Below are 17789 nucleotides of genomic sequence, written 5' to 3' on the forward strand. Positions count from 1 at the left end.
ACATAATAAATGCATACCAGTTGTGCAGTAGAGGATTTAAAACTGGGTAATGTAAATAAAAACAAATAAATTTCTCATTGTCATTAATTATAAGAAACTCCAGAATAGAAGATTGAAAATGGAGGAGAGGTTAAGTTGGAAACAGGCTAGTTGAAAAGTGTCTTTGCAGGATATCCTGAGGGCAGTTGTATAAATATCTCACCTAATTCCTCAAGATGCTCTGAGATAGCAAATCAAGAGGTCTTGAAATTCTAGCTATCATACTCTATAGGAGTACACCCTAAGAAGAGTTAGAGGAATTAAAAAATAATAAGATGAGTTAACATGCATTGGATGTTCACAGTGTGCCTGGCACTGTTATAAGCTCTTTCATAGATTAAGTCTTTGCCACAATCCTGTAAAATTTAATTAATTAGTCTTTGCAGCAAATCTATAAAATAGGGAGTTATTATTGCCATTTTCCAGGTGAGGAAACTGCTAAGGTATAGAAAGGTAGCTAGTAAAAGACAGAGCAGTATAAGCCATTGCCTTAACCACTATTTTATACCGTCTCTCTTTCAAATGTGTACCCTTACTGGAACTTTGTAAGCACATGTTTTACTCTAATTTTCATTATTTTTTATTTGTGGGGGTTTTACTTACCAACCTAGCTAAAGTAATTATGCTTAATCTCCCACGTACTCCCTTTAATAAAAGAGAGTCTGTTCACATCCTATAAAATATTTAATTTACCATTAGAGAGGATCCTGGTCTCTAAGGCTCTACCAATCTTCATTGGAATATTTTCACAAATGATTCTTAGTATATATGGGCAGGTCATAAGTTTCCCATCAGTGCCAGGGCTAGGATGAGGTGCCTAAAAACGAGATTTAAGGATGTGCTTATCCCGGGTGCTACACATGCATGACTAAGAGTTTGTGCCTCCTTAAATGTTGTGCTGTAAGCACTTCACATCTCTCTCCTTAGTCCCTGCCTTGTTTTCCATTCTGTCTACCTGGTGATTAAACATTTTCCCATGTGCTTTTATATATGGTATCAGAACTTACACTGTAACAGCATTTTGGCCTCCTGGTCTGTGGTCCCTAGCTGCTTGAGGGTGAACAAGCTCTGTCATTTTTACAATTGTATCTTCAACATGTAGCACACAGTAGTTGTTTAATGGCTGTTTTCCAAATGAATTAAGAGGTGCCTATTCAGAAATATACTCTAAAAATCTGGATTACATTACATTTTCTGTACCTTTGAGGTGTTCAAATACCAAAAATGGAGAGACATAAATCAACTAGTTACACATTGATGAGCTAAGTTCTGTGACAGAGGCATGGGCAGAGGGCTTTTCAAGCAGAGAGGAGGTTGTAAGAAAAACTATCTGAGAGCCATAGCATAAGATCTCATATCTTGAGTCAGTTCTGACCATCCCATCAACCCTCTTCCATGCGTACACAAGTCTGCAGGGCAGCCAGGCTGATTCTTTGAAAACAAAGAGGCAGTGGGTGGAAGGGTCATTTCCAAACATGAATTACCTAATGGAGGAGTTGGGGATGGCATACAGGAAGGAGGAGGAGGAGGAATTTGTCTTCTAAAATTTAATTTGACATGCCATCAGGACACCCAAATGGTGTTCTCTGGAAGGCTTGAAATTCTAGGTTTGGGGTTCAAGGATAAAGCTGTAACTTTGGAAGCTGTAGTAGAAGAGCAATATTTAGGGATATGGAAAAAAGTGAGATCACCTAGGTACAGAGTAGAGTAAGGATAAATAAGCAGGGAAAATATGATAGAATGTGCAGTGTCTATTTATAATCATCATGCTCCACAGTAACCTCCAGCCTTTCTGTGTAGGAACAATGTGTCGACAGCAATGCCAGAGCACCGTTTGGGTTAGAGTTGTCACATGGCACGGCAGCTGATACCTTATTCAACGGGGATGCATTTGGGCTGTAACATAAACACTAGGGGTAAACCCTGAGCAGACAGCTCTCAGGGGACACTTTTTAATTTTAATGAACAAAAGGTGTTCTTTGGTTTTTCAGAAGATAGATTGGTAACCAAACATCTATTCTTAGGAGACAATGGTGTTATTCCTGGAAATATTTGTAAAATTCCATATGAACAACACTGGTGCTTCTTGCATTTTAATTGCCTCTCTCTCTCAAACCCCTATGATAGCAAAATGTTGTTTTTTATGAGGTTTTTCCAGAGCACTAAATCTTGACATAATCAATACTATGTATGTTAACTATCTTCAGGCTGTCTGTTGTAAGTTTGAATTATTAGATTCCTCTGAAGTCTAGACTATTTTTCTTTCAGCTATCACTTACCATTTATCTATCCATCTATAGTTCACAGATGTTTTACAGGAATATTTCTAGGTACATAAATAAATTATGTGGCTGGTGGCAAAGATTGGCTGTTATAGCAAGGCTCCAGTGTATTATATTTAATAACCCAAACTGTAATAACAAAGTGAGAGAGAGAGAGAGAGAAGAGGAGAGACTGTGCACTTCTGAGTTCTTGCTGGTGCCTTCTTGAAATTGTCAGAAAAGACCGTAACGGGACTGTGTTGTCTGTGGCATTCTCACATCATAGACACAGCAACTTGGGAAAGAGATAGAATACTGCAGATATAAAGTGTTATTAATTAAACATTCCAATACAGCAGTCCCCAGAAGCTGTGATCAACTATATACAGCATATTATGTTTTTGTTTTTACAACTGCCTATGAGCATTTGTGGAAAAAAATACTAGATCCATTCTCTTATCCATTCTCCATAAACCTTCTCCTTCCTCTTCCTCCCTTCCCTGCTTCATCCTCTCAACCCTACTACTTCTCTCCACAAAGAATTGAGAGTGGCTTGGATGAGAGCTCACATGTTAGAAAGGTAATCGAAAATTAAGATCAAGGAAATTTTATATAAAGCTAGAAATTCAATAGCAGAGAAAGGAAGAACACACATTCACAGACTATCAGCGTCAGCCTAGTTCTTACAGTTTGAGGCCTAAAGTGGCTCTGAATTTTTTAGCAGGTGAAGGAAAATGGAAGATGAGAATGGCTACATAATTCTTCTTTTAATGAAAGAAGTATCATAGTTTCTCATGATGGAAAGGAAAGTTATCCTAGCAAAGATTTTTTTTTTCTTAGAGTCTCTTTTTGGAGTGCCAGGCATCTACAACTTTTATTTAACCCTCACGACAAGACAAGCATTATTTTAAATAGGTCGCAGTTGAAGAAACTGAGAACAAACCCATAAAACAGTTTATTGAAATCATGCCAGTACTAAAAGGTGGTGTCAGGATTCAAACCCAGGCCATCTGATTCTTATTCTGGTTCCAGAATACTGCTGTTTCCATTGCATGCATACGTCTTCTGAGACTTTCTAACCTACCCTGCTTTCTTTAATAGATGCATTCCTAAAAGGCTATTTTTGCTTAAATATATTAACTATTTAAAAAATAGCAAATAGATAGAACATATATGTCAAATCAAATTGTATTTTTCCATTGACAAGATTCATGATTTCAGGAATTTTTTTTTCCTCACAACTAATATTTAGTTGGAAGTAGCTCCCAACTTTTAACCTTATCTTTGTTAGCAACAGAACAATTTTTCAATTGACGTTCTCCACAGAACCCCTGTACAAGAACAGATTGAAACATAACTGCTCTGGAGGAGGCTGGGGTGGGCCAGAAGGAGCACTATGCTCTCAGAGACCCCTGGGGAAACTCCATCAAACACAATCTGAAACAAATCCCTTTAGAATTTACAAACAGCTGCCATAGTCACTGCCTCGTTTAATTGTTTAATTTGTAGTTGTAATAATCCCGTTGAGTAGATCAGTTTGGATTTTCCTTCATTTTGAAGTTAAGAATAATGAGGCTCTGGGTTAGTGACATCCTGGCCACTGTTTATCAACTGGCATCTGTGTTCTTTACTGCTCAGGTTGAGTCACCCTAGAAAGGGAGGACAGCAGGCAATGTGAGAAGTTGATATCACAGAATGAATTGCTTCCTAGTGATGTACTTTGGGACCCCCATCTGATTGGTCAAGTAGCCCTCGAGCAGAGAGTGGAAGAGTCCAAGGAACTGATGGTGACATATGCTATGGTTTAACTAAGAGTATCATCTGCCTTACTGTTCTAAAACCATTTTTTCATAACCTCCTTCAACAAGTAAAAAACCAGGCCAAAGGGACTTTCAAAATGAAATAAGAGGACCAAAGAGATATTGTGGTCCTGTAGAAAAGAGCAAAGAAGGACTTAGAAAACCCTTTCATTCTAGAGTGATTGAAAAGACAGTTATATATTTCTGCTCCTCTATTTTACCTGGATTGACTTTTCTTTTGAAATAAGCATTGTAGTCTCTTTCTCTCTTTAATTTTCCATTACAGAAAATTCAAATATGTAACAAAGTAGAGAGAATTCATTCTCTCATCACCCAGCTTCAATAATTACATGCTTGTGACCAATTTTGTCTTATTCATATACTCCTCCCACCCTGGATTATTTTGAAGTAAATCTATGACGTCATTTATTTATTCTGTAAATGTATCAATGAAGTCTCTTAATAGAAGCAGTGTCTTGCCTCAAAGAGGGTCACTGCTCGAAAAGCATCAAGTTCTAACTTCTCAGTTGAGAGGGGCTGTGGCCTAAGGATGATTCTGCTGTCACAACCACAGGTGGCGATTCTGTAACTGATTGTGAGATTCATGCTTAGGAGTTTGTTTTTGTTCTCTCACATTTGGGAAGAGAGACTGGAGCCTTGTCTGTCTCAGAATAAATAATGCCTGAACATTAATGGTTTGAGAAGTCAGAACTTAGTGACTGACTTCAAATGACCTTTGGCTGCTCTTTTATGTTGGATTGCTACCTCTGAGTGAACTAGCTTAATGCCATAGTATAAGAACATTTATTTCAATAATCAAGAGCAGGGTCCTCCAAATGGGTCCATAGGCTCTTAGAAGCTCCAAGGATGGGCATTAGGAGGTCTAATGACCTCCTGAAATTATGTACAAAATTTGCATGAATGTGTGATGCAAATTTTTAGAGGGTTCATAGCCTCTGTCTTCTCGAAAGTACCTGTGACTCCCTCAGAGTATTAAAATTGCTGCACTAATCTTTGCACTTGTGCAGAGAGGCCCATCTGCCACTGCAGTGGGTCACCGTGAACCACAAGTCCATGAGTCTATGAATGCATGTATGATTCAAGCAGATGAGTATGAAACCCAAGTCCTGCAAATGCCAGAGAAGCAATAGAATTTTTGTTTTGATAGAAGGTACCTTGTAGAGATCAGGGAAGGAAGGCATTGCAGCCAGCACTTGAGGAACTATTAGATAAGCTGTCAGTTTACAATCAACCTCATAGGACACAGTCTTTAATAGGGCACTTGATACCCATAGTCAGGTAGTTACTTCTTCCAAAAACTGTAGTGTTCCCTGGGCTCCAAAGGGAACTTTTTCTATTTATCTGTTTAGAGGTGAATATGGTGATATGAAGCACTGTAAAACAGAGGTTGATGGTGTTGAGATTTTATTCAAAGATATTAAAGTGATTTTAGTCCAAATAATTTTATTAAATATATAGATTGCAAAAAATGGTCACAATCCCTTACTGTGCTCTGGCCATAACTTTAATAATGTGACTTTGTAGCCTCTCTCATCAAAAGGTAGAGGCCCTGCCATTCCCTTGAATCTGGACTGGCTTTGTGACTTGTTTTGGCCAACAGACACAGTGGAAATAACAGATTTTCATTTCAATACCAGATTTCAAGACACTTTGCATACCATACTTTTTGTAATCTCTCTTGAGATCCCTCCCATCCCATTCATTCTCTTTACTCTGTGAACACACCAGTGCTAGCTTGCCGGAAAATGACAGACTACATGCTTCAGGACTGTGAACTTTCCTAGCCAAGTTCTCATGTATGCGAAGGAGGTAGTGACCATCAGCAAAACCTCTTAACCTTGCTACCCTGCTCTTGCTGGATGAAGATGCATGGGAGGGCAGAGTTGAGACCTAAAGAATCAGCTGATCCCAGCCTAAATTTCTAACCCACAGAATCATGAATTACATAAATAGTAATTGTTTTCAACTACTCCAAGCTTTTTTAAGCTTGTTACACAGCAAAAGCAAACTCATACATTAGGAGTCACAGCTTTTCAAAACAGAACCACAGTCTCATTATCTGCAGATTTCAGTGCCCCTGAATCTCTGATATTTAACTCAAATTTCTGTTTGTTTCTATATGTTGTATTCAAGTATACAAACTATTTTTTTGTTATTATCTTTGAAGGTGGAGTATCACTATTAGCAAAACACACTTTCATTTTCCCATCTCTTCACTAAAAATTTTTATCTGCTGTAAGATGAAAAAAATTTGAATAAGCAGGTATTCTTCCAAATGTATTATTTATTCAGTAAATCAGTTTTGAAAAACCAAATGCTAAATAAAATTTTATTTAATAGTATATTTATTAATTTATTTTGCTGAAGCTTTTCCTCCCTGAGGCAGAATTGCAAAGTCATTTTATTTATGGAATTGCAACAAATAAAACTTAACTACTATGGATGAAAAAATTCATTAATATAGCAAAAGACGATCCTAGTATGCATTCATTATTAATAGGAAAACTTTGATTACAATAAAAGAATGATAGAACAAAATAACTTAAGGTCCTCATTCAAATTCCTATTTTATCTAGGGACTGAGTCCATAGCTTTTCTATCATATTTAAAGGTATTTCAGACTCCAAAGAAACTAAGAATCCTTGATTTAGTATAAACATCCTTCACAGTTTGTCACTGTTTCAATAAATTAACCTTTTTCTATGCTGACATAGCTATCCCTTTTTTCTATGTATAAAAGAAAATTTGGCTCTATCCTCCTGCTCTCAGCTGTTAACTAGTCGAGAAGTCACCTCAAACTGCCTTCACTCACCCAAGGAAGCTATGATGACTCTCTGAAAACAAACAAAATGAAAAGTGACTTGTGGATATTAGTCCTGAAGTCTGAAAGCATCGGGAGCATACACAATGGAGAAAAATGGTGATAGAAACAAAGAAGTTCAAGCGGCAGTAGTGACAGCAACGCGTTGAGAGGTAAAGAATGGAATGTCTCAGCAGGTGGGAGACAAAATTACTCCTCTTTGTATCTAATCTCAGATAAATGGGGGAAGTGCTTTGCAGGTCTTGCTTCTATCTTTTTCCGTTTTTTTTTTCTTTGCTTCATTTTACTTAAACCCTAGTTTGACTCAATGCTTCATTTCCTGTAAAGAAAGGTAAAGCATCATTTTGCTTTGCTATGTGCCTGTGTTATTTGGGTCTTCTCGGAAAGAGACACAGAGATAACTCAGACGCACACGGGGAGTAACACCGGTGAAAGGCAAGATGGGAGGCAGAGCATCACACCGTGATGCAATCAGAAAACATTTCAGCTAACTCAGTGGAAGCTCTATAGTAAAGACTCCCCATTTAAGGAGTCCTAACTAGGCACAAATAGCCAACCCCTACTACCCTGCCACTTTTAGTCATTGACTGGGAGCTGCTTGAGAAGACCATAGCCTTGCTTTGAAAGCTGAGAAAGATCCTGAATCTGTACTTCCTGCAGCTGAAGGCAAGTTCTTTTTTGAGGGGAGACCTAAGTAACACGTCTCCCCAGTGTCATTGCCATTTTCCACGTACACAACTCATAAATGTTAGCCACTTCTACAAGATCTGAAATAATCCAAAAAGTAACTTAACAAACAATTGCTTTGCTTTGACCAAGGGTTATTTCAAATGACAGAAAGAGAGTCTTTGTGTTTCTTAACTCTGTGATGGGGAGGCTGGAAATGGGCATTTTAAAAAAAGATACGATATGGCATGGTAGAAAAAGAATAGGGCGAGGCATAGTTGTATGTTATGACACTTTGGGTTTCTACCAATGTCTCGGTAAACTGTATCCTAGAAAACTCATTAGGAAATGGAATATAGATGTAAAAAACACAGTTCCTACAATGAAGTTTTATAGTTTAATTGAGGTGACTTAAAAGCCATCATTCTCAGTAAAGTAACACAGGAACAGAAAACCAAACACCGCATATTCTCACTCACAGGTGGGAGTTGAAGAATGAGAACACATAGACTCAGGGAGGGGAACATCACACACCAGGGCCCGTCAGGGAGTTGGAGGGGGAGGGGAAGAGGAGGGAGAGCATTAGGACAAATACCTAATGCATGCAAGGCTTAAAACCTAGGTGATGCGTTAATAGGTGCAGCAAACCACCATGGCACATGTATACCCATGTAAAAAATCTGCACGCCATGCGCATGTATCCCAGAACTTAATGTAAAAAAAAATCAGTACTTACAAAAGTGTGAGGTCCTCTAATTATCATATAACCTCAATGTCCTTGTCAGCACAATCACTGTCATCATCACCATCATCATCATCATCAAGTGCTTACCATGTGCTGTTTTCCATTCTAAGCCCTTAAAATGCATTAGCCCATTTAAACCTCATATAAAAATTCCAAAAAATTCTATCCTTTAGGTAGCTTGAAAATATCTGTGAAATGAGTAAAAGGAAGGAAGGAGAATTGGGCTGAGGGGAGGAGAAGGCTCATGGGAAATGAAAGTGGGAAATCATGGGAACAATGAGAACACTGGTGCTTTCAGGATTCTGTCTACCCATCATTCCTTGTACCAAAAGTATAAATTCCATATTGGGAAAGTGTGCAGAATAGAAAAAAAAAACTGGCAAAAATGGATGAATGAGGCAGATCTTGAATAACGTTGTGATGTGAGCTATGACATTTACCTTTTGCACTGAAAATGATGAAGAACCACCGGAGGAACTGAAGTCTTAGCTGCCTGGCCTTTCTTCCGAAAAATTGTATCCTTGCCCAGCTCTCAGGATTTTTATGGTTTAGTGTAATAGGACGTCCACACTGAGAGCATTAGGCAGTGGTGCCGTATAGTACATCAAGCCTTCTACAGCGCTGCCACTCATAAGTTGGCGACACCTGTGACCTTGTCAGAACAGCAGCGCTCCATCCCTGGTCCAGGTGGACTCAATCAGACTCTGAGGGCACAGCTCGAGAATTTGTGTTTAACAAGCTCTCCAGGTGATCCTGATACTCAGCACGTTTGAGAAGCGCCCCTTGAAACCAAAGCTATTTAAAGTGTGGAGGTCTTCCCTCCGGAGCCGTTGGTCGACTCTTTCTGGCTTGTGAGGAAGCTGTGGACAGAAATTGAGGGTAAGTGTTTAGAGTTATTTAAGCTATGAAACAGAAGATTTTATTTCAGTTGACTCATACTTAAAAGTTTGGGTTTGTATTTGGTATGTCTTCTTTGTTTCATTTTTCTGACTAATTTCTTTTAGTGGGTTTTACGAAGTAACAATTTGTGATGCATTGGGTGCTCGCACACAAACACAAACACACGTACATTCACACAAACACACGTACATTCACACAAACACACGTACATTCACACAAACCAGCTCGTTATCCAGAAGTGTGAGAAGCAGTCCTCTACACTGGGCCATTGTGGTTCTTTGGGCTCCGTTTTAGGTGTGGACACCTTGTTTATAGAGGACATCGAATATTCTACTTTGGGAAGGTAAATGTTAACATATTTTGCACTTTGAATATGCCATTATCATTCCCCAGGGCCCCCTGACTTCCTGCATTGGGGCCACTTGACAAATGAGTCTGTTTTTCCTGACTGCTGTTGCTAGGAAGCAACTTGCTTGGATACCAGCTTTTCACACTTCCCACTGATTTCACTGTTTTCCAGATGTGTTCAGACCCAGAGATTAAACAATAGACGAAAAAGACAGAAGGAAAACAATTCACTGCAATATGTTTTGGTGGTGTTATCATAAACAATTTTTGAATTGACCTACTGAAACAGAAAAATATATAGGTAACTCTCACATTGTAAAATTACCAGAAGTTTTTAACTTTCATGGAAACAAAATACCCTTTAAAAATACCATTAGAAGGCTGTGATGGTGCAGTATAATGCTTCCAAGCTTTCTTTGGGGAGCCTTGGGCTTTATAGTTTTGAGGGGGAGTTTATAGTATGTTTGTTTCTGCTTCTGTTTAATGAAATAGACAATGAACTGTCTTCAAAAAGGAGAAGCATGTTTCCAATAGAACATAAGTAAATGAAATAAGTGAATCTCTTTTTTATACCAAAAAATCCGTAAGCATGATCAAAAGATAATTTAATGATGGAAGCTGACTCGAGTTGTTATGGCAACTAGGATCTGAAAGTACCTGGCTGAGTGTGTGTTTTATTTCCTTCCCTCCCCATCCTTAAAAAAAAATTGTCTTCCATCTGGCTTAATCGTAGTGTTAAAATACCAGTGTCAAAGAAAAGTATCTAATAAGGAGAATTTCACATCTGTTGCAAGATGAGTGATATTTCACCATAATAAGAAATAAATACAATCACGCAAAAGTCTTTTAGGAGAAAAGAATATGATTGTACATTATCATAAATTGCTAAAGCGTACTTTTAATTATCTTAGGCCTTAATTATCATCTTCGGTTTTCTTTTTTTCCACCTGAAGAGGAGAACATGGACGGAGTTGTGGTTAGAGAGAGTTGGAGGTGGCATTTAGTTATCTGAGGCTCCTTACCTAAGTATCCTCTATCACTTGTCATGTAACAGCTGCTTTATTTTGGTTTCGTGTTCTTTTAAAGTTAAATAAATAAGGCTTTTTTTTTCTGTGGAACTGAAACTTGGAAATTACATGTCTTTAAAAAAACTAAGAATCTTATGAAACGGTTTAATTCGCTCTGCTTATGGCAGTTGGTCACCATTTAATATTACACCAGTCTCCTTATTACGTTTTTCGAAGGAGAGATTTTTATGAAATCCACATTAGTAGTCAGTCAGAGTGAGAAGGGCTCAAACCAGAATAGCTGCATTGAAAATCCATCTCTTAAAGTAGGAGAAATGTGTAGTAAATAGGGAAGCATTATTTTTGCTTTCTTTCTAAAGCAAGTTATGGATTTTTTTTTAGGAATATCCTATCTGGGGTCCATATAGAGGAGAGAGCCCAGTGAGCTCTTTCTGCTGCCTGGAAGTTCTGATAGTAATCAAATGCAATGTTTTATTATTTATTCTTATTTTTTATGATATTTGAGTTCCAGAATACATGTGCAGAATGTGCAGGTTTGTTACATAGGTATACGTGTATCATGGTGATTTGCTGTGCCCATCAACCCATCATCTACATGAGGTATTTCTCCTAATGCTATCCATCCTATAGCACTCCCCATCTCCTGACAGGCCCCCGTATGCGATGTTCCTTTTCCTGTGTCCATGTGTTCTTATTTTTCAACTCCCACTTATGAGTGAGAACATGTGGTATTTGCTTTTCTGTTCCTGTGTTAGTTTGCTAAGAATGATGGTTTCCAGCTTCATCCACATTCCTGTAAAGGACATGAACTCATCCTTTTTTATGGCTGCATAGTATTCCATGGTTTATATGTGCCACATTTTCTTTATCCAGTCTATCCTCGATGGGCATTGGATTGGTTTTGAATCTTTGCTATTGTGAATAGTGCTGCAATAAACATACACGTGCTTGTGCCTTTATAGCAGAATGATTTATAATCCTTTGGGTATATACTTAGTAATGGGATTGCTGGATCAAATGGTATTTCCGGGTCTAGATCCTTGAATCACCACACTGTGTTCCATGATGGTTGAAATAATTTACATACCCACCAACAGTGTAAAAGCATTCCTATTTCTCCACATCCGCTCCAGCAGCTGTTGTTTCCTGACTTTCTAATGATTTTTTTCCTCAAAAAAAAAAAAAAAAAGGAATTTTTAAACCTACTGTGGCAGTCTGTATTTATCAAGAGAAAGATTCTAGAGTCTCAAAAGTTTCTTTGACCAAAGCAATATGAATAATTATTATGTATAAGACTCAAAAAAGCTAAGTGATTTAGGTTTATACTGCGAACAGTGGCAAATCTAGAAATCCGAAGAAACATACCCTAGAAACCAACTCTCAGGAACTTTAGGCTCCTGTGAAACTCCTTATTAAAGGAATTTATCTGAATTTGAAGTCCTGTTTGTGTAAAAAATAATATTCCAGTTTGTTTATGCTAGTAGTAGGTTGACTATTAGCCTAAGAGGTCATGCTTTCTCTTACTGAGATTTTTTTTTTCTTACTGCATAGCCCACTAAAGAAATTCCTCTTTATTTCTTCACCAAGTGAAGTAAATTTCCAAACCCAGATTGCTTGCTAAGAGAACACCTGGGTTATTTGTATGACTGGGTTCCGTAAGATAGTCAGCCTCATTGGAAGCTTAGGATAAAACTCCCCTGAAATGGGGGCAATATTTCTACATAACAAATTACCCCAGCTTACCATCTTAAAACAATACATACTCATTTGTGTATGCTGTTTTGGATGTTGAGAATTCAGAGGCAGCTTAACTGGCTTGGGACTGCAGTCAGGACGTTGGCTGGAGCTGCTTAAGTCATTTGAGGTTTAACTGGAACTGGGCATCATTTCATCATGCTTCACTCACATGGCCGATGACAGGAAAGCTGCTCCTCACTGGCTATTGGGAGGAAGCTTAGTTCCCTTCCATATGGACCTCTCCACAGGGCTGCTTGAGTGTTATCATGACATAATTATTGGTTTCCCTCAAGGCAAGTGATCCAAGAGCAAGATAACAAGGAGAAAGCTGTGATGTCTTTTAAGACTCAGAAATCTTACATCATCACATCTGCCATATTTAATTTGTTAGAAGCAAGTTACTAATGATAGCCCATATTCAAAGGGAATTGAATTAGTTTCCACTTCTCAAAGAGAAGGATCAATAAATTTTAGGATGTATTTTTAGAATCACAACAAATTATAATTAGCTGGGCTTCTCTAATTTCTTCTCTTAAGAGACTGAGCTTGAGCTGTAAAGAACAGACAGCAAAGATAGAATATAGATACCAAGAAGACATAGAAGCCAAGACTATACTATCATGTTAGGCTTGTTCCCCTCACCCCTTGCTTTTTCCTCCCCTGCCCCAAGCTGCTTCTATTTGGCTTGCAGATAGCTAAGCTTTCTCTCTGCCTTCCTTGGTCTTCTCTCTATGTGCAGCTGTGTCCTAATCTGTTCTTATAAAGACGTTATACTGTCTCAGTGGATTAGGTCCATCCTAATAACCTCAATTTAACTTATTTATTTTCATAAAGAAAGAACCTATCTCCCAATACACTCGGGTTGGGTTAATACTTCAACATACTGTACAAACTTAGGGGTGTTTAGCCCATAACAATGTGTTTACATTTCATTAATATATATTATTTAAGAAAGTATTCATATTTTTTGCTGTTTGTTGGATGTTTAAAATTGTAAAAATTCTTCACATGTTCAGGACACAAATTCTTTATTTTACATATAAAATATATACATGCAATATATAATAAGGGACTTGTATTCCTGTATGTACTGTAAATGTTTTCTCCAAGTTTGTGGTTTGACTGTTCATTTCCATAACTGTGCCTTTTGAAGAGCAAAAGTTTTCAACTTTGATGATATTTATTTATCTTAAATGGTTCTTCTTGTGTCCTATCTAAAAAATCTTACCTTGCCTTAGAATACAACTTTTTTTTTCTGTTTTAGTCTGGAAGTTTTATACTTTTAGTTCATACATTTAGGTAAGATTTATTTTTCATTATAGTATGAGTTAAGTATGGGTTTTCTCTTTTTACATATAAATATTTATTCAGCATCACTTATTAAAAACACTATGCTTTTTCTACTGATTTGTTTTGTGACCTTTTGAAAATCAATTGACGGCATACGTGTGAGTCTAAGTACAACATTGCCTTGATTTCTGTAGCTTTGTGGTAGTTCTTGTACTCATAATGTGGGTCCTTCCAATCTTTTTCTTCTCCTTAAAAGTTGTTTTGCCTATTCTCGGTTCTTACAATTTCATATAAATTTTACAATTAGCTTAACAATTTACTTACAAAAGCTTTCTGGGATTTTAAGTGACATTTTATTCAATCTATATCAATTTGGGGAAAATTGATATCTGAACGCTATAGAGCTAAAGGGTTTAAAAATATGCTGCTTTGGCATATTGACTATTTCAAGTTAAAGACACTCAAACAGCAGGTGCAACAAGATCACTCATACCTTTTTTCTGTGTCTTGAAAGCAGGAGATAGAATTCCCATGTGAAAGAAGTCCTCCCTATATCAGGAAGAAAGTACCATTCTTATTAATGATGAGGAAAATCTGTACAAACATTGTTAGACCAATCTTGCTTTCCCACTTGTTATGATATGCACACCTTTAAAAATATTTTATATTTTCCTAAAGAACATTTTATACTTAGTTCTTTAGTGATATTAGTCTAATTTTCTCATGTCTTAGTCTCATTTCAGTACCAGGGAGATGCTGGTCTCAAATAATGAGTTAAGAAGTTCTCCCTCATTTTTTATTTTCTGGAATATGATTGATCTCCTTTCTTCCTTAAATGTTTGGAAGAACTTATCAGGTTTCTCATCTGGGCCTGATGTTTTCCTTGTAAGAAAGTTTTAAATTACTAAATTAGTCTTTAAAAATACATTAAATACATTTAAATTAAAAATAATCTTTAAAAATACATATAAAACGATTCAGATTAACTATTTCTTTTTAGTGAGCTTTGGTGGTTGTATTTTTTAAGAATTTGTTCATTCTGTTTATATTTTTTTTAGCTATTGTAATCTTGGTTTTATTTGCAGAATTAACAGCAATTAGCTATACAACACATAAAAACTTTTCTGATTAATTTTGGGAGGAAAGGCTATAGAGAAGACTCCTTAGAATGCACCACTGAATTAAAATTAGGATTCTAAACAAAAACTTCCTGGGAGTAAATTATTTTTGGTTTATAACAGGAACCACAGTAAACCTATATATTAATTTGTAGAGAATTGGGACTTTTACTACGTTAAGTGTTCCAATTCATAAACACTACACGTCTTCATTTGTTTGATGTTCATCATCAACATTTAAAATTTTGATTTCTGCATTTCATTGTTACTGCAAAGGAACCCAATTGATTTTTGAGTGTTGATGTCATATCTTGCAACCAACTGAATGCTCTTGTTATTTCTTAGATTTTTTGGAGATTCCTTGGGATTTTGCACATAGATAATCACGTCATCTGCAAATGGAGATGATTTTATTTCTTTCCATCCTGTGTGTCTTTTCTTTTTCTTCTTTTATTGTAGTAGATAAAAATTTCAGTTTGTTGAATAAAATTGTTAAATTTATTGTCATAAAATTCTTCAAAATAGTCCCTTTTTATCTGTAGTATCAGGAGCAGTATCCCCTCATTCATTCTGATTATTTTTCCTTATTAGTGTGGCTAGCTTAATTTTGTTAACCTCCTGGAACCAGCTTTTATTTACATTGGTTTTTCTCAACTGTTTTCCTGATTTGTATTTGTTCTTCACTGATATCTTTCATTTTTATTTCTTCCCTTAGTCTTATTCTGGGTTTAATTTGCTGCTCTTCTATAGTTTCTCATAGTTGAAGCTTAGATCGTTGATTTGAAACTTTTCTTCTTTTCTATATAAGCATCTGATGCTATAGATTTGTTACTACCTTTCACAAATTTGATATGTGTGCTTTTATCATCATTCAGTTAAAATATTTTCTAACTTTTAATTTTTTCCCCATTCCATATATTTTTTAGAATAACGTAATTTAATTTCTAAATCTTTGCAGGTTTTCTCTATTCTATTGATTTCTACTTTAATATTCTGGTCAGAGGACATTTTCTTTTAATGAATTCAATTCTCTCAAAAGTAGTAAAAAAATAGTTCAAGACCCACAATATTATCTATATTTATGAATGTTCCACATGTACTTGAAAATAATATATATTTTGCTCTTTTGGGGTTGAGTGTTCTTTTAAGTGTCTATTACAATAATTGAATTGATTGTACTCTTTATGTTGTCTACATCTGATTTTCTGTTTGCTTTTCTAGCAATTAATGAAAGGCAAACGTTAATCTACAACTAGAATGTTAGGTTGTTTCTTTTCCCTTTCCTTTGTATCATTTTTTGTATTACATATTTTGAAACTGTCCTGTTATGTACAAGCGCATTTAAGATAATTACATCATCATTATCCCATTAGTCACTGGAAACATTCTTTATGCTGTAATCTATTTTTTCTGGATTAATATAGCCACTATGACATTTTAAAAATTACTGTTTGTATAAGACTTTTTGTACATTATTTTAATTTCAGTCCACATTCTTATGTTTAGGTGATCTCTCAAAGACAACATATAATTATGTCATCTTTCTATCCAGTACCAATCGAAGACACTATATCATTTACATTTGATGTAATTATCAACATGGTTGTCTTGAAATCTATCATTTTACTAATTCATTTCTATTCTATTTTTCTCTTTATTCCTTTTTTTGTTTCTCATTTTGAAAAAATTGAGTATTTTATGATTGTTTATCTGTACTATCAGCTTTTTATCTTAAATCACACTTTAAGAAACTCTTCCAAGGTCTACAACATATGTTTTCATTTGGTCACAATCTCCTTTAAGTAATAGTAAATCACATCTTATTTAATATAAGTACCTTACAACAATATGCTTCAATATCCCACCTGAAATCCTTTGTCTTGTTGTTGCCCCATTTTGCTTCTACATATGCTGTAAGTCCCACACTTTATTATAATTATTTTTGCTTTAAACTGCCAATTATTTTTGGCTCTATTGAGATAGAATTGACAAATGAAAATTGTATATATTCAAGGTGAACAATGTAATACACACACACACACACACACACACACACACACACACACTCAGAAGTGGGCTTGCTGGATGATATAGTAATTCTATCTTTAACTTGTGAGTATTCCTTAGAAAAATGTCTATTCAGGTCCTCTGTTCATTTTTAATCAGATTTTTAAATCTATTGAGTTGTGTGAGTTCCTTACTTATTTTTAATATTAACATTTTATCAGACATGGTGTACAGATATTTTCTCCAAGTCTGTATGTTACCTTTCCATTTTGTGGATTGTTCTTTTTACTGTGCAGAAACTTGCAGTTTGCTGTAGTACCACCTGTTCAGTTCTTGTTCAGTTGCTTGTGCTTTTGTCATCAAATCAAATTATTTTTGCCACAATCAATGCCATAGAACTTTCCCTCTATGTTTTCTTCTAGTAGTAGTTTTACAGTTTGGAGTCTTATGTTTAAATCTTTAACACATTTTCAGTTGATTTGGGGGGAGCATTGTAAGATAAGGATCAATTTCCTTCTTTTTTTGCATGTGGATATTCAGTTTTCTGAATATCATTTGTTGAAGAAATTATCCTTTCTTTATTGTATATTCTTGGTGCTGTTATTTGAGATTAGTTTCTCATGTACACGTGGGTTTGTTTCTTGTTTGCTATACTGCTCCATTTATCTGTGTATCTGTTTTTATGCCAATACTATCTATAGCTTTATACCACACTGATTACTAAAGCTTCTTAATATAAATTGAAATCAGAAAGTGGGATGCCTCCAGTTATGGTCTCCTTGCTCAAGATTGCTTTAGATATTTGGGGTCTTTGCTGGTTCTACACAAATTTTAGAATGTTTTTTCTACTTCTGTAAAATTGCCGTTGAAATTTTATAGAGATTGCATTGAAATTATTGGTTGCTTTGCATGGTATAGCGAGATTGACAATAATTCTATCCCATGAACATGTGATATTTTTCCATTTACTCATGTCCTATTCAATTTCTTTCATTAACATTTTATGGTT

The 17789-nt window shown here is 35.9% G+C and overlaps 1 long non-coding RNA gene across 1 annotated transcript in view; it reads left to right on the forward strand.

The window, feature by feature from the left end:
* Positions 1-17789, forward strand: part of LOC141581615 (uncharacterized) — a 174071-nt gene that overhangs the window by 20009 nt on the left and 136273 nt on the right. The window contains exon 6 of the long non-coding RNA XR_012514346.1: positions 6861-9231. This is a non-coding gene — a long non-coding RNA (uncharacterized LOC141581615). The remainder of the gene's footprint in view (positions 1-6860; positions 9232-17789) is intronic.

This window comes from Saimiri boliviensis, chromosome 16 (assembly GCF_048565385.1).
Source record: "Saimiri boliviensis isolate mSaiBol1 chromosome 16, mSaiBol1.pri, whole genome shotgun sequence".
Classification (NCBI taxonomy): domain Eukaryota; kingdom Metazoa; phylum Chordata; class Mammalia; order Primates; family Cebidae; genus Saimiri; species Saimiri boliviensis.